This window comes from Argopecten irradians, chromosome 10, assembly GCF_041381155.1.
Source record: "Argopecten irradians isolate NY chromosome 10, Ai_NY, whole genome shotgun sequence".
NCBI lineage: Eukaryota > Metazoa > Mollusca > Bivalvia > Pectinida > Pectinidae > Argopecten > Argopecten irradians.
Window position 1 is genome coordinate 11,561,557 of NC_091143.1, and position 24,844 is coordinate 11,586,400.

General features: G+C 32.7%; 3 long non-coding RNA genes across 3 annotated transcripts; 1 reads left to right on the forward strand and 2 right to left on the reverse strand.

Annotated features, from left to right (window-relative positions):
- Nucleotides 1-2,370: 2,370 nt before the first annotated feature.
- On the reverse strand, nucleotides 2,371-4,150 carry LOC138332763 (uncharacterized). Its single transcript, XR_011209867.1, has 4 exons — nucleotides 4,056-4,150; nucleotides 3,595-3,672; nucleotides 2,808-3,024; nucleotides 2,371-2,482 (listed from the first exon to the last, which is right to left on the reverse strand). It is a non-coding gene; the product is annotated as an uncharacterized lncRNA (long non-coding RNA).
- Nucleotides 4,151-6,352: 2,202 nt separating this feature from the next.
- On the forward strand, nucleotides 6,353-23,636 carry LOC138332732 (uncharacterized). Its single transcript, XR_011209854.1, has 4 exons — nucleotides 6,353-6,542; nucleotides 7,810-7,883; nucleotides 8,287-8,494; nucleotides 23,602-23,636. It is a non-coding gene; the product is annotated as an uncharacterized lncRNA (long non-coding RNA).
- On the reverse strand, nucleotides 15,436-17,459 carry LOC138332731 (uncharacterized). Its single transcript, XR_011209853.1, has 4 exons — nucleotides 17,259-17,459; nucleotides 16,730-16,807; nucleotides 15,851-16,067; nucleotides 15,436-15,547 (listed from the first exon to the last, which is right to left on the reverse strand). It is a non-coding gene; the product is annotated as an uncharacterized lncRNA (long non-coding RNA).
- Nucleotides 23,637-24,844: the final 1,208 nt, after the last annotated feature.

A 24,844-nucleotide genomic window follows, 5' to 3' on the forward strand; every position in this document is an offset into this window, starting at 1 on the left:
GCGAGTTCGAATCCCATGTGGGGCAGTTGCCAGGTACTGACCGCTGGTCGGTGGTTTTTCTCCGGGTACTCCGGCTTTCCTCCACCAACAAACCTGGCACGTCCTTAAATGACCCTGGCTGTTAATAGGACGTTAAACTAATCAAACCAAACCAAACCAAACATATTTCACAGCAGAGGACGAGCAAACAAATAACCGGAAATATTATATCCTTTCTTACCGTGTTTTGATTTTGAAATCTATTTCATGACTAGAGCTTTCTCATGGTAAGGTTATTAAACAATGATAATGCTGTGTTTTGTACATTAGGTTTTACTGTACATTATTATTCGTAGATTCATTGCAACCTTATGGATATTGAACGTTTCTGTCAATTGAATAGTATGTAGTAAATTTAAAGTAAAGAGCTAAAACACTAGAAATTTTGGAAACGCCGTTATCAGATTGTAAGCAGCATTTCTGTCTTTGGAACTTTCATCGCGTATTTAGCCCAATTTGTATAATATATTGCAGTTTATCTATAGAGATTAGGAGTACAGGGATCATTAAAATAAAACAATGTTTCGAAAATTTACTTGAGTAAATCATTGTATTCTGTCTCAGTACGTCTAATACATTAAAAAAGACGTTTCACAACAAGATATATTTGTCGGATTAGGAATTGGAAAATAAACAACTTAGTAGTAGCTAAAAGAAATACTTTTAAAATGCAGTATTGCATCATTTGTGTTAAGAAATTGATACAAAATATGTTCGAATGACCGAAATGTCAATTTATGACCAGAAGATAGCATATCATAAAGAACGATTTTTTTTAAATATTTGCATTTGCCGCATTGGTCGTATCCAACTAATTGGTCGTACGACTATGTAGAAATTGTGTTTATCGGCATATAACTTCAATATTTCAAAGCAGAGGACGAGGAAACAAATAACCGGAAATATTATATCCTTTCTTGCCGTGTTTTCATTTTTAAATCTGTTCCATGACTAGAGCATTCCCATGGTAAGGCTATTAAACAATGATAATGCTGTATTTTGTACGTGAGGTTTTAATGTACATTATTATTCGGTCTCAGTATTATTAGTCTCAGTACGTCTAATACATTAAAAAAAGACGTTTCACAACAAGATATATTAGTCGGATTAGGAATTGGAAAATAAACAACTTGCGCGATTGTATGTTATATTCTGTGAGACGACACAATGCTGCAGGTTATCGACTGCGGTTTTTATCAATACCGTCATGGAAACGAATTTAAAACAGCGAATTTCTGTAAACAGTTCCGGTGCGCCTTCTCTACATTTGATTTAAATATTTGATGCTGTTGAGTATCATGGTTCCCACTTCATACCATCTGTTGGTACAAATTGCTATCTTATGGTTCACTTGATATACATTGCTTTCATTTTCTTTTGAAGGCATCGCAATGCAAATGCTGTAATCTTTTTTCTCTAATGCATCTAATGTGGATTTTTCCCTAAAATGGTATTAATCCGGTGCTTGACGCTGCATGTTTTCTTACGATTTGCTTGAAGACATTATACACTTATGCATGTCTATGTATTAAGGTATAACTGGTTTTATTACGGTGTGTGTGCGTGTACACTCTTGATTTCTATCTGGGCAAACTCATATTAAATAACAGCGCTGTTCAATATACTTCGTCAAAATCACAACTATTAGCCAGTGCAAATGGAAGATAATGCTGCTATTTTAACAGCCAATAACACGTTTTCTACCACAATAGGCGCTGTTATTCAACTCTCATGATATCAAATAAACGATGCAGCTGTTGATTAACAATTTGTTTATACCACACGTGTACGCATTGTGATTGGCTGGCACGATGAACTTTGACCGAACTACGTCTTTCTCAGTGTCGTATCACCTTTCGTCAACGTCATCAATAATCGAGTGACGTCATGCTATGCTGTGATATCGCCGCTTGACACCAAAACTGCTGTTGGATTGCGTACTTATCATCGTCGTATTTCTATCGGCTAAAATCGGATATTATTGTGGTAGAAACAGGTCACATGAATCGTGGTTGTTGGATATGGAATTTATTCCACACTCGTAAGTTATTTTTTAAAAGTTACAAAAGACACTCGCTAATCTTTTGTAACTTTTAAAACATAACTCACTCGTGTGGAATAAATTCCATATCCAACAACCACTCGTTGTGTAACCTCTATATATAACATTCCCCATTGTAATATATGATGTTATAAGTCCCGTACATTAAAAACACATATAGGGACTGTAGTGACTGTGAGATTTCATCCAGCATTTCAGCAGGTGAAGTTCGATTTTTTTTCGCAAGATATATATATTGTTTAACTGTCAAAATCATGAAAAACGATCAATTGGATTTTAGGAATTTATTTTAAAAAAAAATTGTGAAATCGAATTTACAAAATGAATGAATGTACAAAAATGAAACTGGATTTTCCGATTTCTGTCTTTGGCCACATAGTTCTGAAATGGAATAAGACATTTATATCATAAACAGTAATAAACCTTTGAAAGTTTCAGTGTTATCATTTTATCATGAGTTTTCATTTAGTTTTCTAATCTTTCTTTCAGACGTTTGTGAAATTTGAATAAAGCCTGTTGCATTAAACAAGAAATATCTAAACACCGATTTCTTTTATGAATATTATTTCTTAAACAGCATTTATATGTAAATCATACGAATGTACATTTAAGCCATCGAGATTGTAGTAATAGGTTTTGCACTTATCTATAAAAAGTGAATACATCAACTACTTTTTCAGTGTATGCTTTCCAGTAAAATGCTTACCAGTTCCGTGAGAGGTAGTTCCAACATCAGTATCCCCTATCATATCTGTCGAGCCTTCCACTTCTCCAGCTTCGTCCTCCACGTCGTCTCAAGCTGTCTCTACGGTCCCAGGAATCCCTGTCCCAGGGATCAGACCCCCAGCGACCAAATCCTCTATCCCAAATATCATCACGCAGACCCCTCAATGAGAAGGAATCACCCCTTCCTCTATAAGAATCTGTAATAAAATCGATTTGATTCGATTTTCATAGATAATTATAACGAGTTATTTTCGTCGGTCAACATTTTCGTAATTTCAATTAAAATGAGAAAATTAAATATTCGAAATTGATTTTACATTTTCGCAATTGAAGAATATGAGGATTTGAAAAATTCATAATACCCAATTTTCGCGATATTTGTTTCGCAAAAATAACTGGCAATATAGTATTATAGATTACACTGGAATATTAAACAACTGAGGTAAAACCTATTTCTCGATGACCCTTTCTAATTAGTCAATGCTTTAACATTCTCATATGATATATATTATGAATTGAAAAAAAAATAAAACATTAATGATGCACATGTTTTTGCTCATCCCATCATAATTTTGATCTGTAAATTATTCCATTAAAATCATTTAGCTTAGTTAAGATACAAAAAACTAATTAATTGATGACCAATAACGCACAAATTATTTTTACCATGTAATGAGCAATTGAACAAAACGGAATTTAGGAAACCATTGATTTATGTGTTATAGTTTTAGTATTGCAAACTAGATATAAACTTTGTATATACCTACCATAATATGATTGGCATACGACACAAGCCACAAGGCAGGAGAGTACGATCAGCTTCAACATATTTGAGTTTTGTATTTCTGTGAAAGGAAATAGTGAAATTTATTAATTACAATCGGACAAATTATGTTGGTTTTTACTCGAAATGAAAATTTTAAAATTGGTTCATAGCTTGTAATAAATATATAACTTTTACTGTTTACTGTTTAGATAATCAGGTATTGATGCTATAATTAAGTGGTGTCAATACTGCTTTATAAAACAAATGTTATAATAAGGATAAAATATCGCTAACATAGCATGCATAATTAATTATCAGTACATGGAAAAAAATCAATTGGTCACTACAAGTATGAAAATAAACATTGTTTGAAAATGAAAAACTTCATGTTTATCAATGATCATTATAGCAACCATAACAAAAGTAAGATTTATGATATATATATCGTGTACATAAACTTACCTGTATCCGTCACAGTAGGTACTACTTGTTCAGGCTTTGTCTGGTCGACTTATGAGGATCACAATTTCTCGACACTTTTTATACACTATTCGACGAGGAAATAGTATGCAATTGCGTTCCCTCATTTGTATGCGTTTGCATATTAGTGTGACGACAAGGCCAGGGACAATGGATTCTATTTTTAGAAACGTGGGATCCCCGTAGTCCTCCCATGACGTAGATGTTAATGATGGAGCGACTCTCAGTGAGTAATCTTAAAATATATAAGCCGCCACATAGGTGATTTCAAATAGCATAATTTACATACTTCCGCTCAGATAATAATTGATAGCGATTTCTTCATTTGTTTCTAACGCTGTTATTAGTCATTGTTTCTTTAGTTCAAGATCAATCATGACAAAACAGGTAGATTTAACGGTGGTTTCCCTATGAAATGTGACCTAGATTGATAGATGTTTCATTTGCCAAATACACTGAAAAAATATTAAATTAGTTATAATGTATTCTTATTTCCTGTTTCCTTCCATAACGAGTCTATAGTTAAGGACAATTTTTTTACACAAATGTAAATGCAATTGCGCAAAAATCTGACAAATGTAAACTGCAAACACAATATGCAATGTACATGTGTATGACTTTTATTTCAAAATATATTTTTTCCGAAAATATGCGAATAACCGGATTATTCATTTACGTTGAGATGGAATTTTCAGTTTGATAATAAGAATGCATACACATTTGTTTAACTGTCATTAATTATTTGTTTTCTTTGTTTGAATACTTATCCTATTTCCTTATCGTCCATTTTTTCATACCCTTGCCGAGAATGGTGCGAAAACTCGACATTATCTAGACGTCACAATAGAGGCATTGGCGTTGTTTAATGATTTATAAATAATTCACTTTTTTACAATCTCATATGGTTATGAAAAAAAATGTTTATACAATTTTTTGATTTGAGAATTCACATAGTTTGCAAAATATTATTTGTTTCCATACCCCCTGTGAAATTAAGATATAATGACATCAATATTTAATGATTCAAATGATGTGAACATAACCTTACATTGTAATCCATTCATCTTCTATGTGATTTCATTATATGAACCGCGACATCATATCAGGAGATGCATGAGATGTGTTCTTATGACATTTATACAGAATCTTGTATGAATGGTTATTTGAAATAAAATTTAATGAAACGATGCTTTGCATGTGTATTCATTGAAAATAAAACTAGTTTCGAAATAATAAATGCAAGTCATTATCGTCTTCATACATCCTCAACATATTCATCTGGGTTTTTTGTGTTTTTTTTCTTGTAATTGAACTTTTGGAATTTTATGAAGCGATTCATTAATTAAATACAACAAGTTTCTCATATAGTAAATACTAACCATTACTATCACAAACATATCTCTCTCATTTCATCTGTTGTCTAAATTGTAATTTAACGGTTTGCTATTTAACTTAAGTAAATATATATAATAATAATTTAATGGTAGATGATTAGGATGACATAATATGAATTCTTGTTGATTCATCTGCCTACTCACATAATGATAACTAGAAAGAAACAATCCGATTAAGGCAGTTAAGTACATATTAATGCTTGGTTTTGTTACTTAAAAATGTTTCGCTACGTTTTTACCTATCCAAGGTGGCCACAAAGTGAACAAAGACAGTGTACATTTCGATTAGATTTATTTCACTGTGGTAAAGTTGTTTGTTTCAGTTATATTCTTCTTTTTAAACAAAAAGAACAAAATTATGTTCATTAATAATAAAAGATTAATGAGAAAATGAAATACGAGTTGGCAATAAAAATAAAGCTTCATCTTGTAAACAATAATTTATTACCTGGTCGACATGATATCTTACTGAATTTTACCATGTTATCCCTCAACTTATGATATTAACGCGTATACTTTTATTCTGCTGTATTTTATTAAGTGTTCATCTTTTTTCTTCAACTAAAACACCGACAACGTCCTTTAATTACTCATCTTGGGACATGGAAAATAAAACATACGTTGTCGTTTGTGGTATTTTTTATCACATTGATCAACCGACTTTGAATCTGAAGGGTTAGTTTTTATTTCTTGGTTTTTACCAACTTCAATACACACGGATATATATCGTCAAATAACGTTTGATACCTGACTCAACAAATGAATGATAATTTAGGGGAATTAATCACAATTATTCATTACACCTAGCGGTTTAATGCAAATTAATATGTATGTGTTAGTCTTATCTAATAAAATGTCACTGGTATTCGTACGTCATAAAAAGGCTATAGAAAGTAGGTTACTATGAATAGAACGCATGAGTAGATTTCGTAAGTGCGTATGAAGAAGAATGTGGAACTATATTCATAAAATATTTCCTTGTAAAATGGTGTATAAAACTGGTGATACTTTGTTCATTTTTACAAGCAACTCTGACATAGACTGAACAAGTGTTACCTACTGTGTCTAGATACAGGTAAGTCTACAGTATATAGGGGGGGTGAATGTATTACAGCTCTATCAGTTAATACGACTGATTGAATATTTTTTCTGACATTTCATTTGAGTTACTTTAAATATTTTTTTTTTTTTTTTTTTTTTTTTGTGGAATGAAATGTTACCATTGATTGCTCATTTTTCTTCTTTATCGTACACAAAACGCCAAAGTAAATTGTTACAAAAAGCTGCCGCGATTGTTGCAGTATGCAGTAAACAAAACATACTGTATTTGAACCAATACGCAACCGGGACCCATTTTTTAATTAGGGAAGGGGCACTAGATCTATATTTATACTGCATGTATTGACAGGCACATCAGTAACTAAATAAATAAAAAAATGAGTAATTAGATAAAATAAGGAAAAAAAAATCAGGAAACGAATAAAATCATTATGGGTAGGAGAAAGAAATAGAAAAGAGAAGATTGGAATAAAAGAAAAACTGAAGGGGGGGGGGTTAAAGAAGTAAAGGGAGGGGGTGTTGGATGCACTGTGTATTATAAATTGGTTTAATGAAGGAACAACATTTTTATCTTATTTTCACTCTGATAAAATATATTATACTTTTGAACATTATAATTATCCTAATATTATTAATTAAGGCATATAATTATCCTAATATTATTAATTAAGGCATTTATATTCAATGCTTTATAAAGACATCTTGTTTTGTACATATATTGTTTAAAAATTATCAATATTTCATTATCAACCTTACTACATTTTTGTTCAACAATTCCAAAGAGGAAAGTTTCTTTATTATAACCAAATGGAATAAAAAGTACATCAAGCAAAGATTATAATTATCAAGGACTTAATTGATCAATACATTTGCATATTTGCGTATGTTCATTTTGCATTTTATTTAACTTTGGTAAAATAGCTGGGGTCTCACGAAGGGGGAGGGACGCTTATTGTGGTAGGGGCGCTTGTGAGTTAGAATATGGTTAATTGCACTGAGCTGAAAATTATTCATGAATATATTACTAAATTAATAATTATTATGAATATATGTGCTTGTTCAAATTAATCTTTATAGTTTAAGATTTTCTCTTTAAAATTCAGTTTAGGCATTTTATGACAATACTACGCTGGTCTGTTCTGAGCCAATCAGAAGCGATGTTACAAACGTCGGCGCCATTTGGTCTTTTATGTGCTGATAAAGTAAAACGTTAAGCCAATGTAAATGTTCGTTATTAGCAAAATCAATTACAACTTGGTATAACGGTTATCTTTCTTTGACAGACTACTGAACATCAAAATGCTGAAGTTGATCATACTGTCCTGTCTCGTGGCATGTGTGCTGTGTCAATCATACAGTGGGTATTTATTTTATTTTTGTATGTCATCCATGTATATGTAAACATAGATCTGAACAATACATTACCGTCATAATTCCTTTTTTTCTTATCCATAGGTTAAACGCAAAGAAAGATATATGTTTTGATCATGGCCTCTTGTTATATTTGATCATCAATTGAAATTTGGATAATGTGGTATAATACGTATATGTATTATTGAAGCCGAATTGGAAAGTGAATGCAAGCAAAATAAAATAAAAAAGCAAAAACAAAAAAAATTCACATGAAATGTAAAAGAAAAAAGAAACAACCAAACGAAGATTGTTTTTCATACTTTTGTGCAAAAGATGTTATGTCAACATATTCATCGCCACATTAAGATAAAGAAATTTGGTTTATTTGAAATAATATTAAATTGTAGGACCTTATGGACGCAGTCGAGATTCCTTCATGTTGGGAGATATCCTTGGTAACAGTTTGGGCAGAGGATTGGATCGTTGGGAATCCGATCTCTGGGACAGAGATTCCTGGGATCGTAGAGATGACTGGGGGCGACGTGGAGGACGAAGTTGGAGGAGCAGAAGACTAGGCGGGAGATATTAATGTGGGAATAGTATCATATAGAACAGGTAAGTTCTAAATGTGTTTGTATATTCCAAATAATTGTTTAACCTTGTGATTTAAATATTATAGATAAAAAGAATGAGTTTAAATATGACTGTTACGTTTTGTGCGAGGCTAATATCCACAGTGGTGATGGAACGTACTGTAGCTCTTTGTAATTTTCCCGCTGAAATGGCGTTAGTGAATGACCCGCACGAACATCATCAGATATCACATGGCACATGAATAAGTGGAATCCAATGCATCTATAGAATAAAAATTAAAACTATTAAAATTTAATGAAATTGAATTTTTTTTATATTTCTTTTTGTTTTGGCAATAATTTCTTTTTTTTTCAAATTATTTTTCTCTCTACTTTTTATCAGTTTATTAGTTTCGTGATTTGCATTTTGAAAATATTGATAGAGACATAACTATCTTATAATATATAATAAATAGCTCCAGAATGAGAATGGAACTTCTAATTCATAAGGTAATATATGCTTGCCACATACCTCGATGCTATGTTGCGATAGTTAATACATTTTTCTGTAAACGATAAAGTGACATATATGGCCACTTGTCTTTTACAATTGGTTAGTATTTGAAAATTGTTTTATTTTTAATTTCATTATTTTGATTTCTTTATCAGATCCAAGTATCCAACGACCCAAAGACGAAAATCCAGTTGTCAACACTTCATTACACATTCATTTGTAAATTTCATCGCATACGATTTCGTTAATAAAACCTTATATTTGTAATTGTGTTGTATTTTGTGTATTTGCGATGATGTCAAATGGACAACAAAATGTAACATTTGTCAAACAAAGTACATAGCAATGAGACGGTATCATCTACATGAAATACCTGTCTCACATCACTTAGATAATACCAAACATCCTGTAAATCATGCATGTTATCAATACCTACATGTAAGCAAATCGATTACAATTATTGTAAAACACGTGCTTTGTAGGCGATGATAAATCACGAAGCATAGGTATATATAACTCTTGCTTACGAAATGGAATTACCGTGAAAAATCGTTAGTTAGAGTTGAATACTCGAAACTAAGTCACGCAAAGATAGGATGGTTTTTCAGTATATTCTGTATTTGCATGTTACAGAGTTATCTGCTCATGCGTGTGGGTATTTATTGTGACGTCATGTGTTTGTGAGAGTAATGTCATATTTGTTCTGAGAAAACGACGTGGATTTCGCTCATAAAACAATGACGTCACAATGGATATCTACCCGCATGGAAGGCAAATCTGTTATTTGAAAAGACGGAATACACATCATTTATCCATTTCCAGTCTTTATGGGTTTAGTTAGGTCAACATCCTATGAACAGCAAAGGTTATCTAAAGACGTTTGATGTTCACGGAAGAAAGCCGGAATACCCGGAGAAAAACCACCGTCTTAAGGTTGAGGACTTGTGGTCATTTGTCGAGGCATGTAAATCACTTGGTCACCAATTCAGAACATTTCTTGCCATCACAAATCAGGATCAGGAGAGTGATACAGGTATTCTTGGACTCTTGTTTTTATCTCACCTGTCCCAAAGGGCCGGTAAGCTTATGTCATGGCGCGTCGTCCGTCCGTCAACATTTCCTTTAAATCGCTACTAGTCATAGAGTTCTGCACGAAATTGTAACCAAATTTGGCCAGAAACATCCTTGGGGAAGGGGAACAGAGTTTGTATAAATTTTGGCTTTGACCCCATGTGGGCAGGAGGGCGGGGCCCAGTAGGGAAAATACACCGAGGTAAATCCTTTAAATCAATACTAGTCATAGGGATTTTAACCGGCCAGAAACATTGTCTGGGGGTAGAGTTTGTATATTTTTTGGGTCTGACACCCTGGAGCAGAAAAAGTGGGGGCAAAATAGATAAATTGGAGGTAAATCTTTAAATTCCTTCAAAAAAGTAATGATGAATATGTATTAAGAACATTCCTTGTCATCACATATCAGGAAAGCGATACAGGCCCTCTGGGACTCTTGTTTTTAGTTTAGCTGGTCCAAAGGGCCGTTGAGCTTATGTCATGACGCGGCGTCCGTCGTCCGTCCTTCCGTCCGTTCCTTCGTCCATCAACATTTCATTTAAATCGCTACTATTCATAGAGTTCTGCATGGAATGTAACCAAATTTGGCCGGAAACATCCTTTGGGGAAGGGGAACTAAGTTTGTATAAATTTTGGCATTGACCCCCCGGGGCCAGGAGGGGCGGGGCCCAATATGCAAATAGAAGTAAATCGTTTAAATTGCTACTAGTCACAGGGTTCTGCATGGATTGTAACTAAATCTGGCTAAAAACATCCTTGAGGGAAGTGAAACAGAACTTGTTTAATTTTGACTCTGATCCCGAGGGCAGGAGGGGCGGGGCCCAATAGGGGAAATAAAATTAAATTCTATAAATTGCTACTTGTCCTAGATTTCTTCAAGGATTGTAACCCTATTTGGCCACAAACATACTTGGGGAAAGGGGAACAGAACTAGTATACATTTTGGCTCTCGGGTGCAGGAGGGATGGGGAACATTAGAGGAAATAGAGGTAAATCCTATAAATCGCTATTTGTCCTAGAGTTTTGCGTGGATTGCAACCAAATTTGGCCACAAACATCCTTGGTTGAAGGGGAACAAAACTTGTATAAATGTTGACTCTGACTTCCTGGGGGACAAGAGTTACAGGAACAGAATTTCTATAAATTTTGGCTGGGAGCCCCTGGAAAAGAATAAGTTAGGTCCAATAGGCGAATTAGAGGTGAATATTCAAATTCCTTCAGAAAAGAAACAATGAACCTGATTTCAGAACAATACTTGCCATTACAAACCAGGTGAGCGATACAGGCCCACTGGGCCTCTTGTTTTATATGCCATTAAAATACCCATTGCCGGTGTGTTTTTACAGAAAAAAAAATTAAGGTTAATTGCTAGTATGTATTATATAATGAACTACAAAGGTTTAAATAAATAACATTAACCTTCATTCAGGATCGCAGGGGTCGAACAGACGAAAAGACTTAAATGACTTCAAACTGGTATATTTTTCATAATCTAATGAAATTGGTTCCGTTTAGGAGTAACAACAAGAGTTAGCTCCCCTTTTTCTTCTCGTCATTTCATCCGCGACACTCATTCAGGTGTCACCCAAGTAGTAGCTAAAAGAAATACTTTTAAGATGCAGTATTGCATCATTTGTGTTAAGAAATTGATACAAAATATGTTCGAATGACCGAAATGTCAATTTATGACCAGAAGATAGCATATCATAAAGAACGATTTTTTTTAATATTTGCATTTGCCGCATTGGTCGTATCCAACTAATTGGTCGTACGACTATGTAGAAATTGTGTTTATCGGCATATAACTTCAATATTTCACAGCAGAGGACGAGGAAACAAATAACCGGAAATATTATATCCTTTCTTGCCGTGTTTTCATTTTTAAATCTGTTCCATGACTAGAGCATTCCCATGGTAAGGCTATTAAACAATAATATAGTACCTGAACCGTTTAACGTTCCCAAATTTGCGTTTCGTTTGCATTTGCGTTATTTCCGTTAGCAATCGTTAGCGTTAGCAATCGTTTAACGTTAATCGTTATCGTTTGCGTTAGCAATCGTTAATCGTTAGTTGCGTTTACAATCGTTTGCGTTAGAAATCGTTTGCGCTAATCGTTAGCAGGACCCACTTCCGCTAACGTTAACGTTAGCCACTAAAAATAGAACCAAATGCCGGTGAGATGCTTTGACGATCCGGATATGATATTACGTTTACCGCTTCGTGTAGAAGCGATTATCATAACATCTATGAAATAAAAAAAATATGAATAAGGTGTATTGTATTGCATTTTATATCTCTTTTGGATGTATGTATGTTTGTTAGATGTGGTTGAAATAAAAATATGTACAGTAACAAGATCGCATACATGACGTACGCTCATATCCGTGAAAACGTTCTGAAATACTCGTATTTAAATAACATTTCAAAACTTAATGTGATTATCACTTTTTTATTATTATTATCAGAAACTTATATCATATATATGTTTGTAGTTACTATGATTTCTGCGAAAGCAATTCAAATATTAACGAAACTGTCTTACAGAATATTATGTCAAAAGCATTATTTTAGAAAGAATCCACGACAACTGCATAATATTCTTCTTGTTAAGTTAAATATTATCAATGTACGAAGAACGCAAAAAAAGACTCGGGAGATTTGTAAATAAATTCGTGAAATTTAAAAATCATTAATATGACGAGTTTGAACACGGGGAATAGGTGAGATTTAAAAATGGAATAAAATCATGTAAATGTTTGCAATGTACGAGTATACCTACAACTACATATATGTAGAACACGTGTAGAGAAGGGGTACGTTACATTGTAAGCCTTCACACGTACTGTACGCGTGTCAAATCAGACACGGATATACGTTTAAACTCATATCAATAAAAACTGGTAAGTCACGGGTACCTTCTCATATGTGTTCGTTGTTATTTGTACCTGGAATCTCTTCAATTCCCAGCGTGACGCGCACGGGTATTTTACCTGTACAGGTATATAGGTCACGACAGGTGTTACCTCGTGTCGACCCCCTGTAGCTGGCCACGGGCGGAGTTCACCTGTAATTAACACCTTCTTGGGAGGGAGATTAACTTTATACCCAACTTACCTGTGCCCCGTACAAAAATGTACACTGTGACAGTACATTTCACGGACATATATGTACTGTCGTATTTCAAAGTTTTGATGTGTGCAATATGCTTTCCTATATATTACGTTGGAATGAATTAGCTTACACTTATACATTGTATGAATAATTAATTTGTTTTAACTGTAAATTGAAGAGATGCTTGGTGTGAAATGTGATCAAATAACTATATTTCTTACACCAGTTAAAACTGCACATGGCGAAACACGAATTCAAATGTTCAATCTTTATTACAGTAGCTGTGGCGTATGTACGTGCATTTGTAAATGTACATGTACGACCCTAAAATCGATGCCTAGTCAATTGTAAGTAATGAGCTTTTATGAATGCACACCCTAGTAATATACAGCGTGTAATCCGTTATGAAACAAATATTCCGAGAATACAATTTTCCATGATAAGCGGAAGAGCCTTTCAACAATCTGAAAAAACCCTGAAACTTGCGATTGATGCGAGAAACACTACATGTATAAGATGTTAATTATTACCATATTGTTGAGTTATGAAACATCGATAATAGAAATCAAACACATAGATGGAAATTTGATTTACAGCATTTTAAATGTGTTTGTGTAAAAATGTTTCCATTTAAAGTACATGTACCAGTATACGCCTGATCGCTTCAAGTTATGACATTGTGACGGTAATATTATCAATAAAGTGTTGTTGTAACAATTTGTTTGTTATTTCTTAAAATGTCGGACAAATATGACACTTAGAATAATACAATTCTCTCTTAATACATACGGTTGTACAAGTAATTTGTAAACGTACGTGTGAAGTGGAAACTTCGTATCGAGTACAGTCGTGTTTGACTTCATTGTGTGATTATCAGTAAAGAGATGTTGTAACAATTTATTATTTCTTAAAATATCGGGTAAATATGACACTTTAGAATAATACCATTCTTTCACCATACATACAGTTGCACATGTAATTCATTTTGTAAACGTACATTTTGTTCATGGAAACTTTGCATCGAGTACTGTCGTCTTTGACTTCATCGTGTCCATATATGATATACAGAAACTCTAATCCCGAACATACTTCAGTTTTTCTTGTACTTTCGTTTGTATTTCAAAACATCAAGATCCGTAATTCATTTACCGTCAAGCCGTGTCCGTGATTATAACAATGGTATTTCCGGTTTATTATAGCCGATCGTTTTGCGTTTTGCGTTAATCGTTAATCGTTAGCCGGTATTGCGTTAATCGTTTATCGTTAGCGTTAGCAATCGTTAGCGTTAGCTAACGGACGATTTTTTTGCGTTGCGTTTGCGTTAGGCTGGGAACGTTAAACGGTTCAGGTACTGTAATGCTGTATTTTGTACGTGAGGTTTTAATGTACATTATTATTCGTGGATTCATTGCAACCTGTAGGAGTACAGGGATCATTAAAATAAAACAATTTTTCGAAAATTTACTTGAGTAAATCATTGTATTCTGTCTCAGTACGTCTAATACATTAAAAAAGACGTTTCACAACAAGATATATTAGTCGGATTAGGAATTGGAAAATAAACAACTTGCGCGATTGTATGTTATATCCTGTGAGACAACACAATGATGCAGTTTATCAACTGCGGTTTTTATCAATACCGTACGTGGAAAGGTATTCAAAACAGCGAGTTTCTGTAAACAGTTCCGGTGCGCCTTCTCTACATTTGATTTAAATATTTGATGCTGTTGAGTATCATGGTTCCCACTTCATACCATCTGTTGGTACAAATTGCTATATTATGGTTCACTAAATATCCATTGCTTTCATTTCATTTGAAGGCATCGCGATACAAATGCTGTAATCTTTTTTCCCTAATGCATCTAATGCGGATTTTCCCCTAAAATGATATTAATCCGTTGCTTGACGCTGCATGTTTTCTTGCGATTTGCTTGAAGACATTATACACCTATGCATGTGCATGTATTAAAGTATAACTGGTTTTATTACGGTGTGTGTGCGTGTACACTTTTGATTTCTATCTGGGCAAACTCATATTAGATAACAACGCTGTTCAATATACTTCGTCAAAATCACAACTATTAGCCAATAAGAATGGAAGATAATGCTGCTATTATAACAGCCAATAACACGTTATAGAACATTCCCCATTGTAATATATGATGTTATAAGTCCCGTACATTAAAAAACACATATAGGGACTGTAGTGACTATGAAATTCCATCCAGAATTTCAGCACGTGAAGCTATATATATTGTTAAATTGTCAAAATCATGAAAAACGATCAATTGGATTTTAGGAATTTATTTAAAAAAATAATCGTGAAATCAAATTTACAAAATGAATGAATGTACAAAAATGAAACTGGATTTTCCGATTTCTGTCTTTGGCCACATAGTTCTGGAATGGAATAAGGACAATAATATCATAAACAGTCATAAACCAATAAAACAAAGTTTCATTTTCAATTTAATTTTCTAATCTGTCTTTCAGACGTTTGTGAAATGTGAATAAAGCCTGTTGCATTAAACAAGAAATGTCTAAACACCGATTTGTTTTATGAAGATTATTTCTTAAAGAACATTCAAATGTTAATCATATGAATGTACAATTAAGCCATCGATATTGTAGTAATAAGTTTTGCACTTATCTATAAAAAGGGTATACATTTGTTCAGTGTATGCTTTCCAGTAACATGCTTACCAGTTCCGTGTGAGGTAGTTCCAACATCAGTATTCCCTATCATATCTGTTGAGCCTTCCGATTCTCCAGTTTCGTCCTCCATGTCGTCTCAAGCTATCTCTACGACCCAAGGAGTCCCTATCCCAGGGATCAGACCCCCAGCGACCAAATTCTCTGTCCCAAATGTCATCACGGAGACCCCTCAATGAGAAGGAATCACCCCTTCTTCTAAAAGAATCTGTAATAAAATCGATTTGATTAGATTTTCAGCAGTCAGACCAGTTAATGTTTACATAATTTTTTTTTTTGCAACGTACACGTGTATATCATTTTGAATATCTCATTTATGTATAACAACTAATAACGTTATATCGAGGTTCGAGGTATTTTCGCCGGTTAACAATTTCGTAATTTGAACTTAAGCGAAAAAATTAAATATTCAAAATTGATTTTACATTTCGGCAATCCAGATGTAAAAATATAAAGGATTTAACAATATAAACATTGCATAATTTTATGGACTATACTGGAATTATATTCAAACACGGTTAAACCTATTTCTCGAAGACCCTGACTAATTCTTCAATGTTAGATATCATGAATGAAAAAAATATGTTAAGTATGCACATGCTTATGTATTCATTCCATCGAAACTTTGAACTGTAAAAAATCAATTGAAATCAATTACTTAAATGAGTTTAAAAACAAAGTATTTTATTAATGTCAAATCACGTTAAAATTGAAAGACCTATCCAGATATTTTTTCCTATTAAGCAATTTTACAGATAAAAATTAAGGAAATCATTGATTTATGTGTAATAGTTGTAGTAATGAAAGTAAACTTGACGTACATTTAAATACCATGACATCTAAATGTATATACATTTTGTATCTACCTACCATAATATGATTGGCATACGACACAAGCCACAAGGCAGGAGAGTACGATCAGCTTCAGCATATTTGGGTTTTGTATTTCTGTTAAAGAAAAAAATGAAATCAATTAATTACATTTGATCACATTCAGTTTTTCTGGGTTTTTTTCCCCGAAAATGAAAATAATAGAACGGGTTAATCACTTGTAAATAGTTGTATCAAATTCAGTATTTTTTTCTTCTGTTTTTACCCCGAAAATAAAATAATCAAATTTGTTCATCTCTTGTAGTAAATAGCATACATTTATGGTTACTGCGTTTAATGATCACATGTTGATTTTATAACCAGCGATAAATACACGTACCTCTTCTCATAATAAAGATACAATGAAGCTGACATAACATAATAATAAATATGTTGTATTTAAAAAAAATCCAATAAGTCACTACAAATGAGACATTGAACATTATATGAAAACGAGAAACACAGGTTAACACTACATTGACCCTACCAAAAGCATAATTTCAGATATAGACATCGTGAATAAACTTACATGTATCTGTCACAGTAGGTTCTACTTGTTCAGCCTTTGTCTGGTCGACCTGTGAGGATCAGCATTTCTCCACACTTTTTATACACAATTCGACGAGGAAATAGTATGTATAGTATCCCTCATTTGTATGCGTTTACAATTAGAATGACGACATCGCCAGGATCAATGAATTCTATTTTTAGCAACTTGGGATTCCCGTATTCCTCCCATGACGTAGATGTTAATGATTGAGCGACTCTCAGTGAGTAATTTTAAAATATATACGCCGTCACATAAGTGATTTAAAACAGCACAATTTGCATAGTTCCGCTCAGATAATAATTAATAGTGATTTCTTAGTTTGCTTTCAACGCAGTTATTAGTCATTGTTTCTTAAGTTCAAGATCAATCAGGGCAAAACAAGTAGATTTTACGGTGGTTTCCCTATGAAATGTGACCTAAAGTGATATATATTTGATTTAACAAATACACAGAAAAAATGTTGTTTACTTTACACCAATGGCGCAATGAATATCGTATAGCAGTACATTTATATAATATAGTTTATAGTGTATATCAACCTATTTGTCTTTCTTGTTTCCTTCCATAAGGCTTGTAAGTTAAGGACAGATTTTTACACAAATATAAATGCAATTGCGCAAAAATCTAATCATTGAAAACTGCAAACACGATATGCAATGTACATGTATATGACTTTGTTTATTTAAAAAGGTATTTTCCGTAGAAAATATGCAAATAACCTGATCATTCATATAGGTTGAGATGAAATTTCGAGTTTAATAAAGAATGCATACAGATGTGTTTAACAGTCATTAATTACTAAAACTATTTTATATGTTCTAATACTTATCCTTTTTTTCTTATTGTCCATTTTTTCATACCACTGCCGAGAAAGGAGCGAAAACCCGACGTTATCGAAACGTCACAAAAGAGGCATTGGCGTTGCATATCGATTTAAAAATAATATACCTTTGTATTCGTAGATTAATACCTATATTGTTCTTTTAACAATCTCATTAGGTTGTGAAAAAAAATATGTTTACGATATTTTGTGATTTGAGAATTCAGATAGTTTGCGAAATATTGTTTGTTTCCATACCCTCTGTGTAATTAAGATATAGTGACATCAATGCATAATGGTTCAAATGATGTTAACAAAACCTTACATTGAAATCCATTCTGTGTGTCTTCTGTGTGATTTCATTAGATGAAACGCGACATCGTATAAGGAAATGCATGATAAATATTTTACTCGACAAAACAAAATTATTATTGTACACTATTTGCAATGTGCATATTAGATGTATGTTCTTATGACGTTTATACATAATCTTATATCAATGTTCATTTAAAATAAACTTTAATGAAACGATACTTTGAATTTGTTTTGATTTGAGATAAGTAAATGTAAGCCATAATCATCTTCAAATATCTTAAACATATTCATCTGTTTTTTTATTGTTTTTTTCCTCTCTCTCTTTTTTTTTTTTTTTTTTTCTTGTAATTGATCTTTTGGAATTTTATGAAGCAATTTTTTAATTGAAAAAGCAACAAGTTTCTCAATTAGCAAATACTAACCATCATTACATTGTATCACAAACATACCTCTCTCAATTCACCTGCTGTCCATATTGTAATTTAACGATTTGCTATTCAACGAAGGTAAATATATATAAAAAATTATTTTATGATTAGGATGACATAATATGAATTATAATTTATTCATCTGCCAATTTACAAATTGATAACTATGAAAAAATAATTCGATTAAGTACATATTAATGCTTGGTTTTGTTACTTAAAAATGTTTTGCTACGTTTTTACATATCCAAGGTGGCGACAAAGTAAACAAAGAGAGAGTGTTCATTTCGATTAGATTTATTTCGCTGTGGTAAAGTTCTTTGTTTCATTTATATTCTTCTTTTTAAACAAAAGGAAAAAATATGTTCAGTAATAATAAAAGATTAATGAGAAAACATTTTCTCCTGTAATTTTATTAAGCGTCTATTCTATTTTCTTAAACTACACAATCGAAACGTCCTTTTATTACTCATCAAAGAAAATGGAAAATAAAACATACATATTTGGTTTGTGGTATTTTTTTCACATTGATCAACCGACTTAGAATCTGAAGGGCTGGTTTTTATTTCTTGGTTTTTACTAGCATCAATAAACACTGGTACTGTCAATTAACGTTTGACAAGTCACTTGTACTTATTCCTTGTTCAACAAATGAATGATAAACTAGGGTAATTAATCACAATTTTCATTACACCTAGCGGCTTTATGCAAATTAGTATGTATGTGTTAGGCATATCTAATAAAATGTCACTGCTATTCACTCTGCTTCGACCAATCATTGGCATGTACGTCATAAAAAGGCAATAGAAAGTAGGTTACTATGAATAGAACGCATTAGTAGATTTCGTAAGTGCGTATGAAGAAGAATGTGGAACTATATTCATAAAAATATCCTTGTAAAATGATGTATAAAACTGGTGATACTTTGTTAATTTTGACAAGCAACTCTGACATAGACTGAACAACTGTTACCTACTGTGTCTATATAAAAGTATATAAGGGGATGAATGTATTACAGCTCTTATATGAGTTTAAAACGACTGATTGCATATTTTTCTGACATTTCATTTGAGTTTCTTTAAATATCTTTTTTTTTTTGTGGAATGAAATATTACAATTGATTGCTCGCTTTTCTTCTTTATCGTGCACAAAACGCCAATGTAAATTGTTGGTTCTTACAAAAACCTGCCGCGATTGTTGCAATAATGTATTTATTCCGTTACACGGTGTATCATAAACAAAACATACCGTATTTGAACCAATACGCAACCGGGACCAATTTTTTAAAATTATTTAGGGAGGACTAGATCTATATTTATACTACATTTAGCCTTTGATGAAATTATCGCACGTTAAGGAAGACTTTTTTGTAATATTTTTATTTTTCAAGTTTCCATATATCATGACAAAACAAATATGACACAACACACATATACCCCCACTAAAGAAACTCACTCCCAAAACGACACACACATATCAAAGTCAGTATACTTACATTTGTATACATATCAAACAGCTACTTATACTCACACATTCTTACTCACACGGATGTACACTCATCAAATATATGTACACCTGTTAAACATCTTGGACTTATATATACACAGACAATAGAAATATACATATCATAAAGGTATGTATACATATATTACACATCAGCAGATGACCACATCCACACACACTTAAATATACAAATCGCACACTCACACACATATCTCATACATAGGATTTCACATAGAAATATACATTCATATTTTCTACCTACACAAACAAATATAACTATCACACACACACACCACCCTCACACACACACACACACCCTCACACACACACCCACACACCCTTTCTCATTCACACACACACACCCCCTCACACACACCCATACACCCTTTCTCACTCTCACACACACACACACACTCACACACAGACATATACAACTAGAAACATGATTACAATATAGCATATTATGGCCAAATAAATGCCTACAAAGTTTTAACTACATAAACAAATAGTTATAGACCACTAGTTATAGAATAATTAATAAAGAAAGCCTAATTATTTTGAAATATTGAAAATAAGACATGTAGATTTTTGAATTATTTTTTTTAATTTTTGGGATATATGAATTGCATTATTGGACATAATATGAGTATAACATTGAAGAAAAAACACCAGAAAAAGAAAAAAAATATATATATAGATTGACAGGCACAACTAAATAAATAAAAGAAGTAGAGGGAGGAGGGGGGGGTGTTGGATGCACTGTTTATTATAATTTGGTTTAATGGAGGAACAGCATATTATTATAGATAATTGCAAAAAAAATCAGGGTTTATATTATTACATAATATACCTATTGAAATTTATATGCATTTGACACAGTAGAACAGGCCAATATATATAGATAGACAAACAAACTGCTTGCTATATAAAACATGGAATCTTTATGAGGATCACCAATCAATCAACAAATAAATTAAAGATCCAATAAAAGTTTCCATTTTCTCCATTCCATTTCAAACATTTTTATCTTATTTTCACTCTGATAAAATATATTATATTTTTGAACATTATAATTATCCTTCATATTATTTATTAAGGCATTAATATTCAATGCTTTATAAAGGCATCTTGTTTTGTACATATACATTTTAATAATTATCAATATTTCATTATCAACCTTACTTCATTTTTGTTCAACAGTTCCAAAGAGGAAAGTTTCTTTATTATATGAATAAAAAGTACATCCAGCAAAAATTATCATTATTACGGAAGACTTAATTGATCAATGCATTTGCATATTTGCAAAGGTTTATTTTGCATTCTATTTAAATTTGGTGAAATAACTGGTGTCTCACAAAGGGAGAGGGGCTCTTATTGTGGTAGGGGCGCTTGTGAGTTCGAATACGGTTAATTGCACTAAGCAGAAACTTATTCCGTGAATATATTACTAAATTAATCATTATTATAAATATATGTGCTTGTTCAAATTAATCTTTATAGTTTAAGTTTAGTTATCTTTTTAAAATTAAGTTTAGGCCTTTTATGATAATACTACGCTGTTCTATTCTGAGCCAATCAGAAGCCACGTAACAAATGTCGGTTATCTTTCTTTGACAGACTACTGAACATCAAAATGCTGAAGTTGATCGTGCTGTCCTGTTACGTGGCCTGTGTGCTGTGTCAATCATACAGTAAGTATTTGTTTTATTTTTGTATGTCATACTTGTATATGCTTATCGACATCAATTAATCACTTGCTTTTCAATTAGTTATCCCTACTTTCAGCATTTTCCCGTTCTGTTCTACGCGTTTTTGATCCTTTACATATGCTGCCCAGCAAAAGGCGACTAAATTTGTGACTTTGCTTCTTTGTCAACACACTGAGAAGATAGGCGAGTAAATTTGCATCCTATACCAATGAGCACTATATACATATAAATTTCGCCACACATTTGACGTCACACGCGGCACGCCTTCCAGTCATCGCTCGTATTTTAGCGTTCTGCCGAACAGCATGGATACATTTTTGTAGATCCGGCCTTCGGTTGCCACTGCCGAAGGGTAAATTGCGCTCCATTGTGCTGTATAGTTTAATATTTGTCTACTTTGTCCCGCATTACTGTTCGTATCCTATTATGTAATCGTGTTCGTTTTGTTTGTCTTGATAAAGGGGCAGATCACCTCGAAAATTTGACAAGTTTGTTTTGTTTACACGATTGTTTTGATCATGGCCTCTTGTTATATTTGATCATCAATAGAAATTCGAAAAAAAATGTGATATAATATATATATGTTTTATCGAAGCCGAATTGGAAAGTGAAAGCAATAAAAAATATAGATAAAAAAGCAAAACAAAAAAGCTAACAAAAATACACACACACAAAAAAAGAAATAAAAAAGAAACAAACAAACAAACGAAGATTGTTTTCCATACTTTTGCAAACTGACAAATATATTACTTAAGAAAAGATGTTATGTCAACACATTCATCGCCACATTAAGATAAAGAAATTTGGTTTATTTGAAATAATATTAAATTGTAGGACCTTATGGACGCAGTCGAGATTCCTTCATGTTGGGTGATATCCTTGGTAACAATTGGGGCAGAGGTTTGGATCGTTGGGAATCTGATCACTGAAACAGAGATTCCTGGGATTGTAAAGACGACTGGGGCGACATGGAGGACGAAGTTGGAGTAGCAGAAGACTAGGCAGGAGATATTAATATGGGAACCGCATTATATAGAACAGGTAAATATGTTTGTATAATCAAAAGAATTGTGTAACCTTGTGATTCAAATCGTATAGATAACAAGAAGGAGTTTAAATATGACTGTTACGGGGCTAATATCCACAGTGGTGATGGAATGACTGTAGCTCTTTGGAATCTTCCCACTGAAATAGCGTTAGTGAATGATAATAGTTCTGCACGAACGTTATCAGATATCACGTGGCACATGAATAAGTCTCATTTCTAGAATCCAATGCATTTATAGAATACAAATTTAAAAAAAAAAAGTTTAATGAAATTTAATTATTTGTATTTCCTTTTGTTTTGGCAATAATTTCTTTTCTTTTTTTCAAATTATTTTTCTCTCTTCTTTTTGACAGTTTATTTGTTTCGTGATTTGCATTTTGAAAATATTGATAGAGACATGACTATCTTGTAATATATAATAGATAGCTCAAGAATGAGAAAGGGACTTTTAATTAATAAGGTAATATATGCTTGCCACATACCTCGATGCCATGTTGATCAGATCCAAGTGTCCAACGACCCGAAGACGAAAATCCAGTTCTCAACACTCCATTACACATTCATTTGTAAATTTCATCGCATACGATTTCGTTATTAAAACCTTATATTTGTAATTGTGTTTTATTTTGTGTATTTGTGATGATATCATTTTAACGTAAGTCAAATGTACGACAAAATGTAGCATTTGTCAAACAAAGTACAAAGTAATGAGACGGCATCATCTACATGAAATACCTGTCAAAAAACTCCCCTTAGGTAATACCAAACATCCTGTAAATCGTGAATGTTATCAATATAATGTAAGCAAATCGATTACAATTATTGTAAACCACGTGCTTTGTAGGCGATAATAATTCACGAAGCAAAGGTATATATAACTCTTACCCACGAAATGGAATTGCCGTGAAAAATCGTTTGTTAGAGTTGAATACTCGAAACTAAGTCACGCAAAAATAGGATGATTTTCAGTATATTCTGCATTTGCATGTTACATAGTTTTCTGCTCATGCGTCTGGGTATTTATTGTGACGTCATGTGTTTGTGAGAGTAACATCATATTTGTTCTGAGAAAATGACGTGAATTTCGCTGATAAAACAATGACGTCACAATGGATACTTATAATTACCTGCATGGAAGGCAACTGTGTTATTTGCAAAGGCGGACTACACATCATTTGTCCATTTCAAGTCTGGGTTAAGTTAGGTTAACATCCTATTAACAGCAAAGATTATCTACGGACGTTTGATGACTAAAAGTTGAGGTCTTGTGGTCATATGTCGAAGCATATAAATCACTTGGCCAGTCTTTGCTCTTCGACATATCGTAAATATTGATACATTTAGAATAACTTAATGTCGTTAGAGATTATTTAGGACATGGATTAAACTGCTCTTTCCTATACATGTTTCAAAGGACATTTTATCTGAGACGTACCCAAATGTACTTAGCCTTAAGGATATATGTTTCATGCAAATTACAATTGAATTATGTGCAAAATCTGCTGTTATATAATTATGTACCTCCAGAACAATTTCACTTTCGAATATAAGAATGTAAAGACGTGACTGAAAAGTTAATTATTTTCAGTAGCTAAAAAACAACGATTGTAACCAAATTTTGCCAGAAACATCCTTGAGGGAAGGAGTTCTAAAAAATGGATCTGACCCCCAGGGGGCAGGAGGGACGGAGGTATTTTAGGCAAACCCTTTAGATAGCTACTAGTCATAGAGTTCTGTATTGATTG